Here is a 15,498-nt window from a genome sequence, read left to right as displayed (position 1 = left end):
AGTGATTTCTTCAGCTCTGTTTGTGATGCAATGGCTGAAGAGTTAAGAAACACTTATATGTGTCTATAAAGCAGAAAACATGAAACCTGCTCTGAAAATAATTTTTGAAGATAGGATACTTCAAGAGTTAATATCTATCTTCCTGTTTGGTACTAATGATACCAGTCGTAGAGCTGAAAAAGTAGTTGAAAAAATTTTTACAGATAAAACTAGAAAGAAAGAATTTTCAATATCTGTAAGATCTATAGAGGAATATGAAATAGTTGATAAAAGGTCTTCTATCTGCCTGTTTTGAGTTTTCTTAAATCTGTCCTGCTTGTGTTGTTGCAATGCACCTAATTTAAAATCAGATTCTTCATGTACAGACCATTCACTCACATATCTGCTTTATTGAAAGGGAAGTGTAGTTTAATATTACTTATTAATTAAGTATAAATAGAATTATAAAATTTGAATTTGTACACATTTGGATTACTGTACATGATGCAGGACTGACACTAGAAAGGACATAGGAGAAACAATGTAAAGTGAAGAAAAGAAAAAGAGCTAGCAGGTAAAACATGGGAAGACTGAAGAAACGAGATTTATGTATTCTTTAAAAGAGTATCTCAAGGGACACGAGAATTGTAAAGCACCTTCAAAGTAGTGCCCCTAAATGAAGTCACTAGCTACTGTTCATTGAACACAAACCAATGGATTTAGAAAAGAATTTCAAAGCGGACAATGATCACAGAATATGCCAAGTTGGAAGGGATCCACCAGGATCACCAAGTCCAACTCCTGGCCCTGCACAGGATGATCCCCAAGAGTCACACCAAGTGCCTGAGAGCATTGTCCAAATGCTTCTTGAACTCTGTCAGGCTTGATGCTCTGACCACTTTTCTGGGGAGCCTACTCTAGTGCCCAACCACCCCCTGAGTACTGAACAGTGAATAAAATCCTATTGCTGCATGGATTCCTAAAGCAATTACTCAAAACCAGAGTTATCCAGAAGCAATGTAATGCTGGGAGAAAGATTAATTAATGTAGTTGATATTTAACTGCTATTTATTTACAACCAAATAAAAACCCAGACTAGAACAATTACTTTATATTAAATAATAATTGATTACTAACACATAGCAATTGAAAAGTAATTACCATGGTGTTGGTATGAAGTATTTTATTTCCCAGTCTCAGCAGATGGCTTTTTAATATTTTTGTCATTAACTAATATAGATAAAAGTGTTATTGAATAAAAATTAAATTGATATTTGAGGACTATCACTTAATAATTTACTTTCATTATTTCCAATAGAGTTCTTTTAGAGCCCTACCTGTTTCTTCCCTCCCTTCTTCCTGTCTTTATGCCTGAGGATACTAATAATGAAGTGAGAGTAGAAAATCATAAGAATAATTTTATTCTTTGACAGGTATTAAAATCTCTTCTTCTTCCTAAACTGCACAGAATGTGCCTGCGATTCAGTAACAAAGTTAATAAAACAAAGCATATTGATTGCCAAAGGGGAGATTTTTTTTCTTCCCAAACTAATGGTGCTAAGCACTTTAAGAGGCTGTTCAGAGTAAAGTTAATTCTTCAGACAGCTGTCATCTGCAAGAGTGATCCAGATGTTGGAAATAGCACAGTTATGGAAAAAAATAAGATTATATTATCACAGATAATGCCCTCAGGGAAATTCTGATGAGATGCAACTGTTCTAGATGTTACTGTAAGTCAGTAATTTATGAAAATACATGGATATTTGGTCAGCTTCATTGTTTTACAGCATTTTGCATCTGAGGATCTCCAAGCACTGTATCAGTGACAAATATTTAAACTAAGCACCTTATTTGGGAATACATCTGATGGAAAATGACTATCACCTGTTGTGAAATTTATGTTTCAAAAATCATTTGTACCTATTTGCAGGAGAGTGTGGAAATTCTGCATTAAATTAAAATTTTGAAAGAATTTGATAGGTATTAACATAGGGTGTTCAAAAATGTGAGCACTTTCCTCGGAAGGTAGGAATTCTTAATCTAATAGATGTGTATTGTTATATTAACATTAATACTACAGAAGTTAAAGCATTTCCACTATATCTAAACAAAACAGTGTTTTCCGTGTTAGTAAAACAAGCAGGTAGAATTTATTTGTTTTGACACTTCTTCCCCAAATGTAATCAAATTGGACACATTCTTATGAAATGTTTTCATTCCCAAGTAACTGCAGTTTTTCTGACAGGTCTCTCTCTGTCCCACCAGCTCTTTTACCCAGTTTAGAACTGCTTTCTATTTTAATTGGGGCCCAAAGGACATGCTTTCTAGATAACATGAGAGTTAGTGACTTGCCTTGTATTAGAGCTCCTGGCTTACAAGATTTGTTCTCATTGTGAGAGAAGGAATTTGGGTATGCTCATCTTTGACAGCTGCAGTAGCCTGCCAAATGCTGCAAGAACAAGAGTCTCAGCATTCAACATTGTTCAAAAGGTGAAGATATGCCTGGCCATACCCTTTTAAAAACTGGGATTAGGTTGTGGCCTTCCAGTACCTGAAGGGAGCCTACAAGAAAGATGGAGAGAGACTTTACAAGAGCATGTAGTGACAGCACAAAGGGGAATGGATTCAAATTGAAAGAGAGTAGGTTTAGGTTAGACATTAGGAAGAAATTCTTCACTGTGAGGGTTGTAAGGCTCTGGAATTCTTTCCCAGAGAAGTTGTGGACGCCCCATCCCTGGAAGTGTTCCAGGCCAGCAACTCAGTCTAGTGAAAGATGTCTCTGTCCACAGCAGGGAGGTTGGAACTTGGCGAACTTTCAGGTCCCTCCTCACCAGGGCATTCTATGATTCTATGATTCAGAAAATGGCTTGGCACCTAGAAATTTGTGAAACCAAATGCCGTTTCATAAAAGATTAATCTGTCCACCTATTTTCATTTGGACTTCGAAGAAATATTTTTCCCAATGTTCTTGTTCCTATGGGAAATATTTATTTGATCACTGCTGTTTTTCTTGGTAGGTAAAAGGAAACTAACCCAAGGCAATACGGTATCTGGAATATTGAATGAAATAACATGTCTAGTTAAAAGATTTCTACACTGGCTTAGGAGCATACTATAGAAATTCCAGTGCTCAAATATAAATCATTCCAGTGTCAGAATACAAAGACTGATCCAAAGAAGATCTCCTAGTCAGCGGTTTTGTTGCAATTAGGGTTGATGGTGCTATTGATTTAAAATAGTTGCTAAAATAGTGGCTGTTCAGTCTTCTATATTCAAACAGTTTGGTATGCCCATCCAGTTCTCAGTACAAACACTAAAAAAGTCACAGTAAAATAATCTCACACTCTATTTTCACAGTTTCACAGTCTTGTGAATGTTGCATGGTGATTTGCAAGTTCTCGTGGCCATTTCAACATGGTGAAAGCTCTGTATTTTGAAGGCTGGTATAGTACTTTGTACGACAAGGAAACAAGGTTTTGCAAATACATTAGAAATTGGTCAAGGACCAGTATGGCTTTATTAATATAACAAATAATAAACCCACATAGACCCAGCTAGTTGAGGGTTCAGCAACCAAATCTTTTTATTGGAAGCAAACAATGCCTTTTATATGCACTTCAAAGCAATGCGTGACTCCCCTGACCAGTCACCATGGGGTATCTCTCTGCCCATGTCTATTGGAGTACATTTGGGACTGCGTCTCCCAGGATGCATTATCCAGCATCCCTAAAACACGTTCCCTACTGACCAGAATACACTTGGTCACATACTCATTTTCACAACAATTGGAAGCTGGCAAGCAGTATTCTTATATGGTATTAAAGCAATGAGAAAGAAATAGGACTTGATGTAACAGGGAGGGCACATTCACATAACACTTTGCCAGCACCTTGTCATATAACAATTAAGTGAAAGAGATATCTCTGTCTCTTTTTAAACTCAGAACTGTCCATGTGCACATAATTGCTTTTTGTCAAGGTTAATGAGAAAAAAAATCACATTTAAGCTTTGTATTCAAATAACAAATCTGTCAGAATCCAAGAATTTTCAACTTTCCTGGGTCTACCAGTGAAACGTAAGTGATGTAAAGGCTTTTTGTCAGAGTCATCAATCAAATTAGTCATTCTACCTTGCCATAAACTGAGGAGCCTTGAACTTAAACCCTTCCTCTGTAGTTTGACTAAAGCAGGTAGTTTGACTAAAGCAGATAGTTTGACTGTAAGTAAAAACTGTGAAAAATAGCTTTCATTCATTTCATTTCATTTGCTGGAAAAACATCAAAACTTGATCTGCATATAACATAAAATTTAAGAAAAACCCATGTGTATTGTTGAGGTGTCTAGATGCACTCAAGATGCGAAATTGTAATCTGCTGAAGTGGGTATAAATTGATGTTGCATTTGAACAAGATGATCTTGTACTCCTATTTTCTCATTCTCATGCTGTCTCTTTGTGCTTCCACAAGCAATAGTGTCATCAGGTGGTAGCCTGCTCAGGAAATAGAGTCAGCTAAAAAGCAATGTGAAAAAGAGATTATTAAATTTAGGGAACATAGTTCTGTTCGCCATTCACCATACAGTCTATAAAGTATTGGTTTCTGTGTGAGAGAGATGATTCAAGAAGAGAAAATAATATGAAGAAAAAATTGTATTTTTCCTTTCTTTCATCATTGTTGTCATAAAATTTTGTCTGTAACTTCATTACAGGAACCTCTGTGGGTTTGATCAGTTCATGCAGGAGCACCAGAACTAGCTACTTACTTTTGAATTAAGGTTTGATAGATATTTCAGTCCAGATTACAGGTGTTGTCTGCCTTCCTTATAAATCTTAATAATCTTTCTGGGGGATGTACAAATGTTTTACATGCCTATTATTGGAAATACACTTCTGAATCCCATGGTTTTGAAGAACACCATGGGTTGAACCGATAACTCTGTCCAACTTGCATCTTCCTCTGCAAAGCCCAGCTCAGGTTTCAGAGAACAGGTTAGGATGTGAAAGCAAACATTTCACAGGGAAGAAAAAAGCATTGTTTAGCCTCCTATGTTAGTTCTTATAGAACTAATTTTTCTAGTAAAAAAATTTGCTTTTTCCTGGCTGGGAGGAGTTTTGTACTGACATGAAAATGAGAGAGTGCAGCAGCTCCTCTGTCAATCTCCCAGTCACAACTCATGCTGTACCAGGGTTTGAAAGGACACTGAGGTACTTAGATTCACAATTTGTTAAATTTATGGGGTGCTACTACACATGATACCTGACTACTACCTAGAAATTACATTATCACCTTAGTCTGTCTGGGAACTTTTGAGATTAGGCAAAGTGATACAAATTGCAAAATATACCCACTAACCTCAGAGATTTTTTTTTACTAACACTTTATTTTTTGTATTTTCAATTTTTGCAGTGTCAAGGTTATTCTTTCCACTCGACACTTTCTGCAGCAGATATAGCAGCTATATAGGTCATCTTCTCATGGATTTGTCAACAGTGACAAGCAGTGTACACCTGCTGACGTTTTATCTGCTGACTGTCCTGATGTATTATGGGTGTGCTTACCTGTTCCTTGGAGATGTTCTACTTCAGTGCAAAATTGAATTTTGTTGTTTGGGTTGTCCAGTGTATTAGCAGACATTTGTCTCAAGTTGACAACAGCAATGAAATATTTTCTCCCTTTAAACTGAAGCTTTGGATTATATCAGTAGTTGGTTGCTAATGGCAAAGCTGCTTTTTCTTATGCATCTTCCCAGTGTTCTCTCAGTCTAACATTATCTAGCTTTGTCTTTTTGTAGTGGTATGACTATAAGCTACTGATAAAAAAGTTTAATTGTCACTTTGTGCTTCAGCACTCTCGTGATTACGAATGCCAGCAATCTCACCTTTTTAATCCTTAATAACCGCACAAGCTAAAACTCTGAGTTAATTCACAGATTCAGAATTTAAATAATATTTTGTAAGTTTTAGTGTGGTTAATAGGATGATTTTTTATGGCTTTGATCAACATTTGCCTTCGTCCAACAATTCTGTTATACTGGTAGGGTGATTTCGAAGCAAGCTCTTGGGGGCATTAAGTGGAGACAAATGAATGAACCTGTTAGTGCAGGGTTTTTTTTCATTCATGCCTTTACTTGCATTTCACTTATCCCAAAGTTATTGAAGCCTCTATATTACTGAGGCTTTTTTTTTTTTTGAAGGTGGAGAAAAAAGCCTATGACCTTCCAAAGTCCAAGTGTTGTCACAAAGATGAAGAAGTGCATGCTCTTTCTCTGTTGTGCTCTGTTGAACCAGTACAAACATCAGAGAACCATCCCCGTGTGCTTTCCTATGCAAATGGAAGATAGAAACACATTGCAAAGTGTCAGTCTGTGTAAAAACTCTGGCTAGAACTGCATCACTGTTATAAGACTGTAAAAGAGGAGCGTATCAGAGCAGTAACTTTGAACATTAAATCGTAGAATCAACACAGAATCACAGAATGGTTCTAATTACCCCGATATGAACAGGGACACCTTCCCCTAGACAAGGCCCTTCCAACAAGTCCTTGAACGCTTCCAGGGATGAGGCATCCACAACTTCTCTGGTAACCTCTTCCAGTGCCTACCCACCCTTACAGGAAAAAATTTCATTCTAATATCTAATCTAAATCTACCCTCTTTCAGTTTAAAGCCAAACCTATCATAGGCTGCATCAAAAGGTTGGCCAGCAGGTCTCACTTTGCCCTTGTAAGACCCCACCTGTAGTACTGTATCCAGCTCTGGGGCCCTCCAGCATAAGAAAGACTTGAAATTGTTGGAAGGGGTCCAGAGGAGGACCACAAAGATTATCAGAGGGCTGGAGCACCTCTCCTATGAAGACAGGTTGAGAGAGTTGGGGCTGTTCAGTCTGGAGAAGAGACAGCTCCAGAGAGACCTTATGGTGGTCTCTCAGTAGTTAAAGAGGGCTTAGAAGAATGAGGTGGACAAACTTTTAAACAGGGCCTGTAGTAATAGAGTTAATGGTTTTAAACTAAAAGAGGGTAGATTCATACTAGATAAAAGAAAGAAATTATGTACAATGAGGGTGGTGAAACAGTGGTACAGGTTGCCCAGAGAGGCAGCAACCCCATTGCTGGAAGCATTCAAGACTGGGTTGGACAAGGTTCTGAGCAACCTAATTTATTTGAAGATGTTCCTGGTCCTTGTAGGGAAGTTGGGCTAGATGACCCTTAAAGGTTCCTTCCAACCCAAACTATTTTATAGTTTTATGATTCCATGAAAAGCCACTGAATATTCCTCTTATTGTTTTGGGTTGATTGATACTTTTGCTATATAGCTTGTGATAGTTTTCTTTATTCTGCAATCTGTTACACACATGAAATTTATCCACTGGTAAATGCCATAGTTGCATGAATTATTGGAAAACCTCTGCAACACGCAAGTTTTCCATGGGGACAAGGAAATGCATCAGAGCAACTGGTGTCATTGCCAAGACCACTGTCCTGTCAGCCGAGGTTGACATTCCTGTTACCCTGTGTTTTCCTAAGAATCAGCTGTGCTTTGTTAACAGTTCTGCTCTGCCATCTAGCATAAGTGGAGAAATTTGTATCCTCGCGGAAAGATAATTGTACACATATTTTCCCTGAAGCAGAAGGGGTAGGTTATGCTAATGAGTAACAAATAAATGGAGCCTTTTTTTACATAAGAGCCAAAGTTAAGTACTTATGTTGTAGGTATACTTAGGCCCCACTCACCTTTCTGCTACAGGTATTTGTTTGCAGGACAGACCTGGTTCCTGCATCTGTGTTTTGAGGGTAGATAGAAGCACACAGCTTCTGTATGTGGCTGTTATAATTCACAGATGCTTGCTGGTGGCCAGTGCAAAAGAGACAGTGAATCTATACAATAGGGTTACACAGAAAAATATTTACACTGAAATTCCCTCTCCCTGGAAAGTTCAGTCCTGCAACAGTTGTAAAAAACTTCAGTTGCACAGTCTCACTGCTTAGCCTTCTCAATAGATGCAAAGTCCATGCCCAAGCCAAAGTCTATAGTAATATTGTCAACCTGCTTTCCATTACATCCTAAGGAACACAGAGGAAGTTTAATAGTGCAGTATACAGCAACAAAGAATTAGTATCAACCCTATTCCACAGAAGAGGAGGGAGAAACCTTTGAAAATTCTGTGGCAACAGTATGACCATGTCAAAGCATATGCAACCCTCTCTCAGTATTTTAATCCTCTGAAGTTTGACAATTCCACCTACAGATTCACATGCAAAATTAAGAGCAAGTGATAGAAATCTCCCCTCCAATTATAATGAATCATCATGAATAAAGACCCTCTCGATCAATCTCTCATTGTATTCAGGAATCTTTATGAGATAGTGCAGTTAGTAAAAGAACAGTCCTTCAAAAGTATGAGGAATCCCAGGTACTCCCTTGGTACATAAGGATAGTAATTTCTGGCTCATTTTCATATGTTGTTTTTATTGCAACAGCAACATTAAGACCTACAGAACACTGCAAAATTTACAAAGTTAATATTTCACAAAATCACAAAGTATTCTGAGTCGGAAGGGACCCACAAGAATAATTGTGTCCAACTCTTAAGTGAATGGCCCATATGGGGTTCAAACCCATGATCTTGGTGTTATTATAACCATGCTTTAACCAAATGTTATTCCCGAAATTGTAGTTGCATAATTCAGATGTTGGTATACTTGATTACATGCTTCTTACTATGAGATGAATGTGAAATAAGATTCTCAGGAGCATCATAAAATGAAACACTGTTAGTTTGCAACTCTTTTCAGTAATTTTTAATACTGGGGTTATGTAAGTGCAAGTCAATTGCACTTACATTCCAAAATTTGACTCTTGATAGTCAACTGGTCTGTTAAATTCTACTTACGATCATCGCATCATAGAAAAAGGATTGAAAACAATCAAAATCAGAGAAAAATAGATTGTGAAGGATGTTTGGATATTATCTAGTCCAACCTTGTGGTCAAGCAAAGGCTAGTTTCAAGTTTAGATAGGGTTGTTCAGGGCTTTGCCAATCTGAATTTTTAAAATCTGCAGGGATGGAAACTTATTCTAGGGATTAATCATGCTCCTTGCAGAGAAAATGTTCCTTTTAGCAAGACTGAGTTTACCTTGTGCTCACTTCTGCCATTTTCCTGTGCACCTCTGAGATGAGTCTGGCTTCATCTTCCCTATATATTCCCTATATATTGTAGGAAATAGCAATTATACTTTCCCATAGTTTCCTCATCTCCGTCAGCTCCCCCTCACACATTGTGGTCTATGTCACTTAAGCACTTTAGTGTCCTCAGCTTCATTTTCTTCTACTCATGAGTCATAGGTCTTGACAGTGCATAAAAATACTGATCTTGAAGACTGACAACTTGCAAAAAAATCTCTTTTGATGTCAAAGTCAGCTTATTTTAACTGACTGCTTTTGCTGCTTTTGTACTCTGCTGACATCTATTCTCTTACTTGATGTTATGCATGAGATATCTTCCTTCTCTGCTGTTATTGCATAAGGAGCTGAACATAGGAAAGCTAAGAGCCATAATATATAGCACACTGGAAACAAACAGAGCTAAATGGTATTTTTGCACTGAGAGAAATTGTTTTACTTTGATTCCTTGAAATACTTGTGAACAACTTCGGTCTTTCTTTAGAGTACCTAAAGACTGTGTCATTGTTATGTAAATCTTGGACTAGTTCTCATATTCTTTACTAAATTGAATAATCCCATTTCAGTTGTGTGTCTTTGCTTCTTATGATGTTTGTTTGGACAGCCATATTAGACAGACAGTGCTCAAAGGTACTTCTGTCTGATTTTATGAAGCAGGTAACAATTTTTTCTCCACAAAGAGATATGCATATAGGCTCATATAGCATTTTGATTACATGGAATTTATATTTTATTTATTGTTATTCTTAGGGTATTTTTAGAATTATTCTGTACCTTTCCTTTTGTGCCCTTTTTCTCCCCAAATGTTTTCTTTCTGTTTCCTTCTGAATTCCTGTTGGGTCCTGTAAAATTAATCCATCCAAGGGTTTGTTTCCTCAGGAAAGAAGACCACTGACAGACAACCACTGACAGTTTGTCAGTCTGTTAGTTGTCCTCACGAATCTCAAAGAAACTGGCATTGCAAACTGAGAGTTACAGTCCCATGGCATCATAAATGTGTCTCATCTTTCAGTGAGATATGTCAAATACAGCACAAAAGGCAGAACTGAAAGCAGTTTAAACTGTTTTCTGGTCTTGAACACATCTAGATCTAGCTGAGACATCTTTACTTGAGCAATCCGATTTCTCACATGAGAAAGTGTAAAATAATTTTTTTACAAATGTATGTTAAATTTTTTCAAGGAAATGCAAAACTTACTGTTACAAGTAAGAGTGAAGATGCCTGCTTTATCAGCTGTTCTACCTAACCAACAATTATCCAAGTAATGAGCTCTTCCTTTAATCTTTATTTTAGAGTACAGGAAATTATTTATATATAAACTATGGTGATGATCTTTCAGCTCTCTTTTTATGGTCTTCTGAGTATCCCTTCACCATAAGGAAAAAAATGGTCTCAGATTCTTCCTTACCTATTTTAAGCCTTGGCCTTTCAATGACTGCTTTTTTGAAGGGAGAGGAATGGCTTGATGGGCTGTCATCCCTATAACAAACACATTTCTCACTGGTACGATTATATATTTTGCCATTTCCCATTTATTATTTTGCTTTCACACATGCTTTCACACACTCCGCTATAGGGATAAGGTTACAATCACAAACCTTCAGGTCCCTCAAGTAACTTTCTATTTTCTGATTTGTTTTTCTCTTTTTGCTAATGCCTGTAAAAACAGTGAATACATGGCTGTGTGCATTTTGTATTTTGGGCTGAGTATTGCAAGACAATAACAAAGCAAGACCTATTAATCCATAGAAGAATTACTCTTCTCAGTTGCAACACCATCCATGGAATCTTTAAAGAAATCTCTTTGGCTAAACAAGTTGTCATTTTATACATGCTGTGCACACTTTGCAGATCTTTGCATGATGATGTGAAGTAACTGTTCTCTTTACTTCTAGATGACAGTAAGGCCCCTCTTCTTCTAGTATTTTAGTTTCTCTAAAATGTGCATATACTTTGTGCATAATCCAGAGTCTGTATGCTCTAGTCAAGATCATGTAATTTCTTCTGGGTGGTACACTCTTAAATGTTTCGTGACTTAACTCCTGATTGGATTTTTTTGATCCACTTAGTTATAACTTAGCCTTGTTATGGACTTATTTGCTAGCAAACAATACCACAATTTGCTGGCAAATCTTTATTTTTTTATGGAGATTAATTTTTATTTTTTTTTAAACCAAACAAACTTTCATTTTTATGTAGGCTTAACAAGTGACTGCACGTGACTGGTGTAGATTAGTAAAAGTTCAAATTACCATAGAATGAAATGAAGATGTGGAAGTGGGAAAAAAAGTATTAAATGGTTATTCGCATAAAGTAAATAAACCAGACATCTGTGACCCTGATACTACACTGTGAAATGCTGAGCAACACCACTTTCTTGCTAGTGTTCCCTGATGTTTCAGCTTGATGTTTTGACAAGGTCTAGACAAATTTCATTTACCTATGTATTGCCAAACACTGAATTCTCCATCTGAATTCACCGCTGGTTGAATAGTTGACACAAAGGACAGCTAATCTTTTAATTCTGATTGTGATTGCAATATCCCACACATGATGCAGTTCTTAAAAATCCAGTTTTATTTTAGAGGAGGAGAACAGGACCTAGAACAGTGTAACATGTCCAAATTGCAAAACTCACAGAGATTTCAAGGTATGTGTTTTTAGAAGGAAGGTAGAGTTTTCTGTCCATTCATTGATGTCACTAATAGTGTTAGTCAGCTTTTCTGGCTTGTGCAAAGCTGTCATTACATGACTGTGACAGTATAAATGGTGCAGTATACCCTACTCCAGCCATTAAGTTGTTTTACCACTTTGTCTGAAAGGTGTAAAACAGTCCTAGTGTGAAAGAGAGTCTGATCCTTGGAAAACAACATGCATGCAAAAGCAAAATATTTGCAATCAGAGCTGGCTTACGGGTCCAGAAAGGTAATTCTGTCCTGTGAGATGTACAATACACATCAGGCAAATGTTCAATAAGTACTAAGCTGTACCACACAATTTCTTAGCAAACAAATGTTGTTAACCCCTCTGTGAACTCAATAAATGTTTTATTTGCATGGAAAGGTGTGAGAAAGGCAGGAGCTAACACATCAGCATGTAAATAAAACATTTGTCAGACATCTCTAGAGATTCTGAGTAGTACTGTTCAGCAAAGGAGCAATGTGGGAGCAAATAAACCAAGTTATCAATAGTATTAGCGCCACAATCCGGACTGGACTGATGACACTGTTGTTTATATAATTCTAAATGACTTTATATTGGTGTATGAGAGTCTTGATTTTGCTTAATGACTTTTATGTGTTTAAAACTTGTATTTGTTTTTCTACGTTATACTGTTGCAAATTAGATCAGTGCCACAGGAGGGTAGCTTATTCTTCTTCCCACATACATTTTGTCTTTACGAGATATTTCTAGAAAGAAAATTTTCTGAAGGGACTTAAGAATTGCCTGGCAGAGCAGCTTTCAGTGGAACAGAAAGGTGTGTCTACAGGCTGCAATCACAAAATAGTAACTTTTGAACCATACACGATATTACAAAAAGCAGCAAATACACAAATAAAATCGGTGCTAATTTAATTTTCCTTCTTAAGCTTTCTTATACAGGGTTACTTACAGTAAGTGTGTTCTGCAAAGTTGCTCAGTCCTGTTTCAAATAACACTTCAAACCCGTGATTTATGTCAGTCTACACATATGCATATGCGCACCATCTAAGCCCTTTGTCACTCTCCACTTTAATGAGTCGACGAATATGTAAGGCTCAGAAAGATGTATGTAGTGTTAAGCTTAGATATCTGGAATACATTGAACTTCTTAACTGGTGTGAAAAGCTCAAAGTACTTATATTTTACACAACATGACACAATTTTTCATGAACAGAACTATGTGGGACAGAATAGGACCAAAGGAATTTCCTGGAAAACCTGAATTTGCCTCTCTACCGGTAGTGGAGACAGAAGATGATTTAAACTTAGATTCTTACTAGGCTTCTTATAATAAAGATATATTCTGTGAGTGTTGTTCCTCTTTCTCTGGGCAACACATGAAAACAAATTGAGTTGCTGCTATAAGCAATGTGAGCAGATTCACCAAGGTCCTCCAACTAACCTCTGAAGAGAGGTGGCTCTGCCCTTACTGTTGCATGCTGCGGCAGTCAGGACATGTGAAATAACCCTGCTGAAAGTCAGTGCAGATGGCAGTGGCTGATTATGCACTTTACAGTAGCAGGGAAAAGCAACAGGGAGGGCATTAACAATGGTTACTATCATGCAACTGCTAATTCAATGAGCTGAACTGACTATTGGAATTCTTCTAGATTTCCATAGTCCAGTTTGTGTAGTTTTAATTAAAGATATCCATATGTGGGATTAGATTTAGATAATAAGTGTTTGTATCAGATTTTGATATTCCTATTTCTAGGGTGGAGTAGGTAACTAAAATAAAAACTCTATTTATCTGTCACTTACATAAAATATTACAAGGTATCTCAGGCCAGTTCCTGTTATGAAGAGATTATTCTTTCTATGCTGTATTTTATCTGCAAAGGTAAACAGATGAAAGCTCTTATATCTTTGGCATCGTATCACACCACCATGCAGCCCTCAGACAAGGTGCCATTTTAGTGGTAGTTCCAGAGGCATACAAATTTTGTACTAAAGGTTTACCTGACTTCAGTCTACTTGAGTTGGTTTTCGTAGAAAGACCAGAAAAATATAGCTACTACTGTTATGAAAAAAGCATCTTTTGAGCAAATTGCACAACTGTGAGTCTAGTAATTTATTATATATTCTTCTACCTATGGACAGATCAAGAGGCTGACCAAATGAATGTGATGTAGCTGGTTTTGTGGGATGCATTTGCAGAGATAGGTTTTAAAAATCTTGATGACAAATATTCATAAATGCGTACTACTTTGTCATAACCTTTCCATCTTTGAAATGGCCATAGTGCTAAGATACTGCTGCCTGAGAAGATATGTTTCTCATTCTTAGATGTACTAACAACTGAGGTCTTAGTGCCAGGCTGAGATTCTGTGATTATGATTAACCAATCCCCATTCGTGTCTTTCTGTATTTGCATTACAATACTGTCTGTGATTATTTAATCGTATGCTATATTATCCACATAAATCTTTGTCTCGTGGTCATATAGTACAGACCTTTTCTGGGGATGAACCACAGATTATGGATAAAAGGCTTGATGACTCTACATCCTACCTAATTTGCTGCAGACACTAAAAAAGAGTGGATGAGTAAAGCTGTGAATATAGCCTTGGCAATACTATTTATTTCTCATATAGCTTCAAAAGTTAAACAGAAAAGTTTTAGAAAAACTTTATTCTTATTACAGTCAGGCAAAAAGAAAAACAAAGCAAGAAAAGGCATTTCATGTTACCAATATATTGAATTTTTTTATTCCCTGTATAAGAGAATTTCAAAAGCAGACAGCTATTTTAAATCAAGCGTCAAAGTGCTTATACTTGAAGGCCTCTTTTCTTTCATCTGATGCAGTATACACTATTATTCTGTGATAGTATATTCTCTTTAATTTCCTCTTATGGTCTTCTTTTTAATCCTTTCCTACTCTCTTCATTCTACGACTGCATTTTCGGCCAAATTTTCTATTCACTGAAGAATGACTCCAGACCTCGGAAGGGAACAGCATAAAAAAAAAGATTTCTTTTAATTGGCAAAACAGCAGATTGTCAAGGATTTTGTTCCTGTTGATTCCATATTATTTCCATGTAATTATAGGCTGTTACCTGAAGTTGTTACATATGGTTGCTAAAACTAAGCTCTTAATTTTTCAGTTATCCAGCAATCCACACCTGCTACCTGACTTTCAGAAGTTCTGACCAGCTGTCTCTTGCTCTTCTTACATGTAAAAATTCATATAAAGTTCTAATTACTTCATTAAGTCAGTCTCACGTCTTCTCTAACTGAGCATCCTGAGTTAATGACATCTTTGAGACTTTCACTTTTAAACTTTGAATTGCAGTACAAAACAAAAAGAGCATATGTATCCTGTTGCTTGGGAAGAGAAATATATTTTAGAGGAATACTGTGGAAATTATAAAGAACTGACATGTATGTCATCAAAATTCTGTATCTAAATCATAAGACCTCAAAACATTTCCCAACTTCATGTCTGGCAAGCAACTCCACTGCTTCCATAAACCTGCAGTGAGAGGAAAACTAGGTATTTGGCCTCAAAGAAAATATCTTGTCCCTCAGGAAGATACCCGGTTTGGTTAATCAGAAAGATTGTACAGTGAGTCACAGGACACAGTCTAGGCTTAGCCACATGGAAATAAACTTTTAAATCCTGTGATGGGCTTTGCAAC

Source organism: Manacus vitellinus, unplaced genomic scaffold (genome assembly GCF_001715985.3).
Source record: "Manacus vitellinus isolate BGI_N305 unplaced genomic scaffold, ASM171598v3 scaffold_4_pilon, whole genome shotgun sequence".
Lineage (NCBI taxonomy): Eukaryota > Metazoa > Chordata > Aves > Passeriformes > Pipridae > Manacus > Manacus vitellinus.
This window is presented reverse-complemented; position numbering follows the sequence as displayed.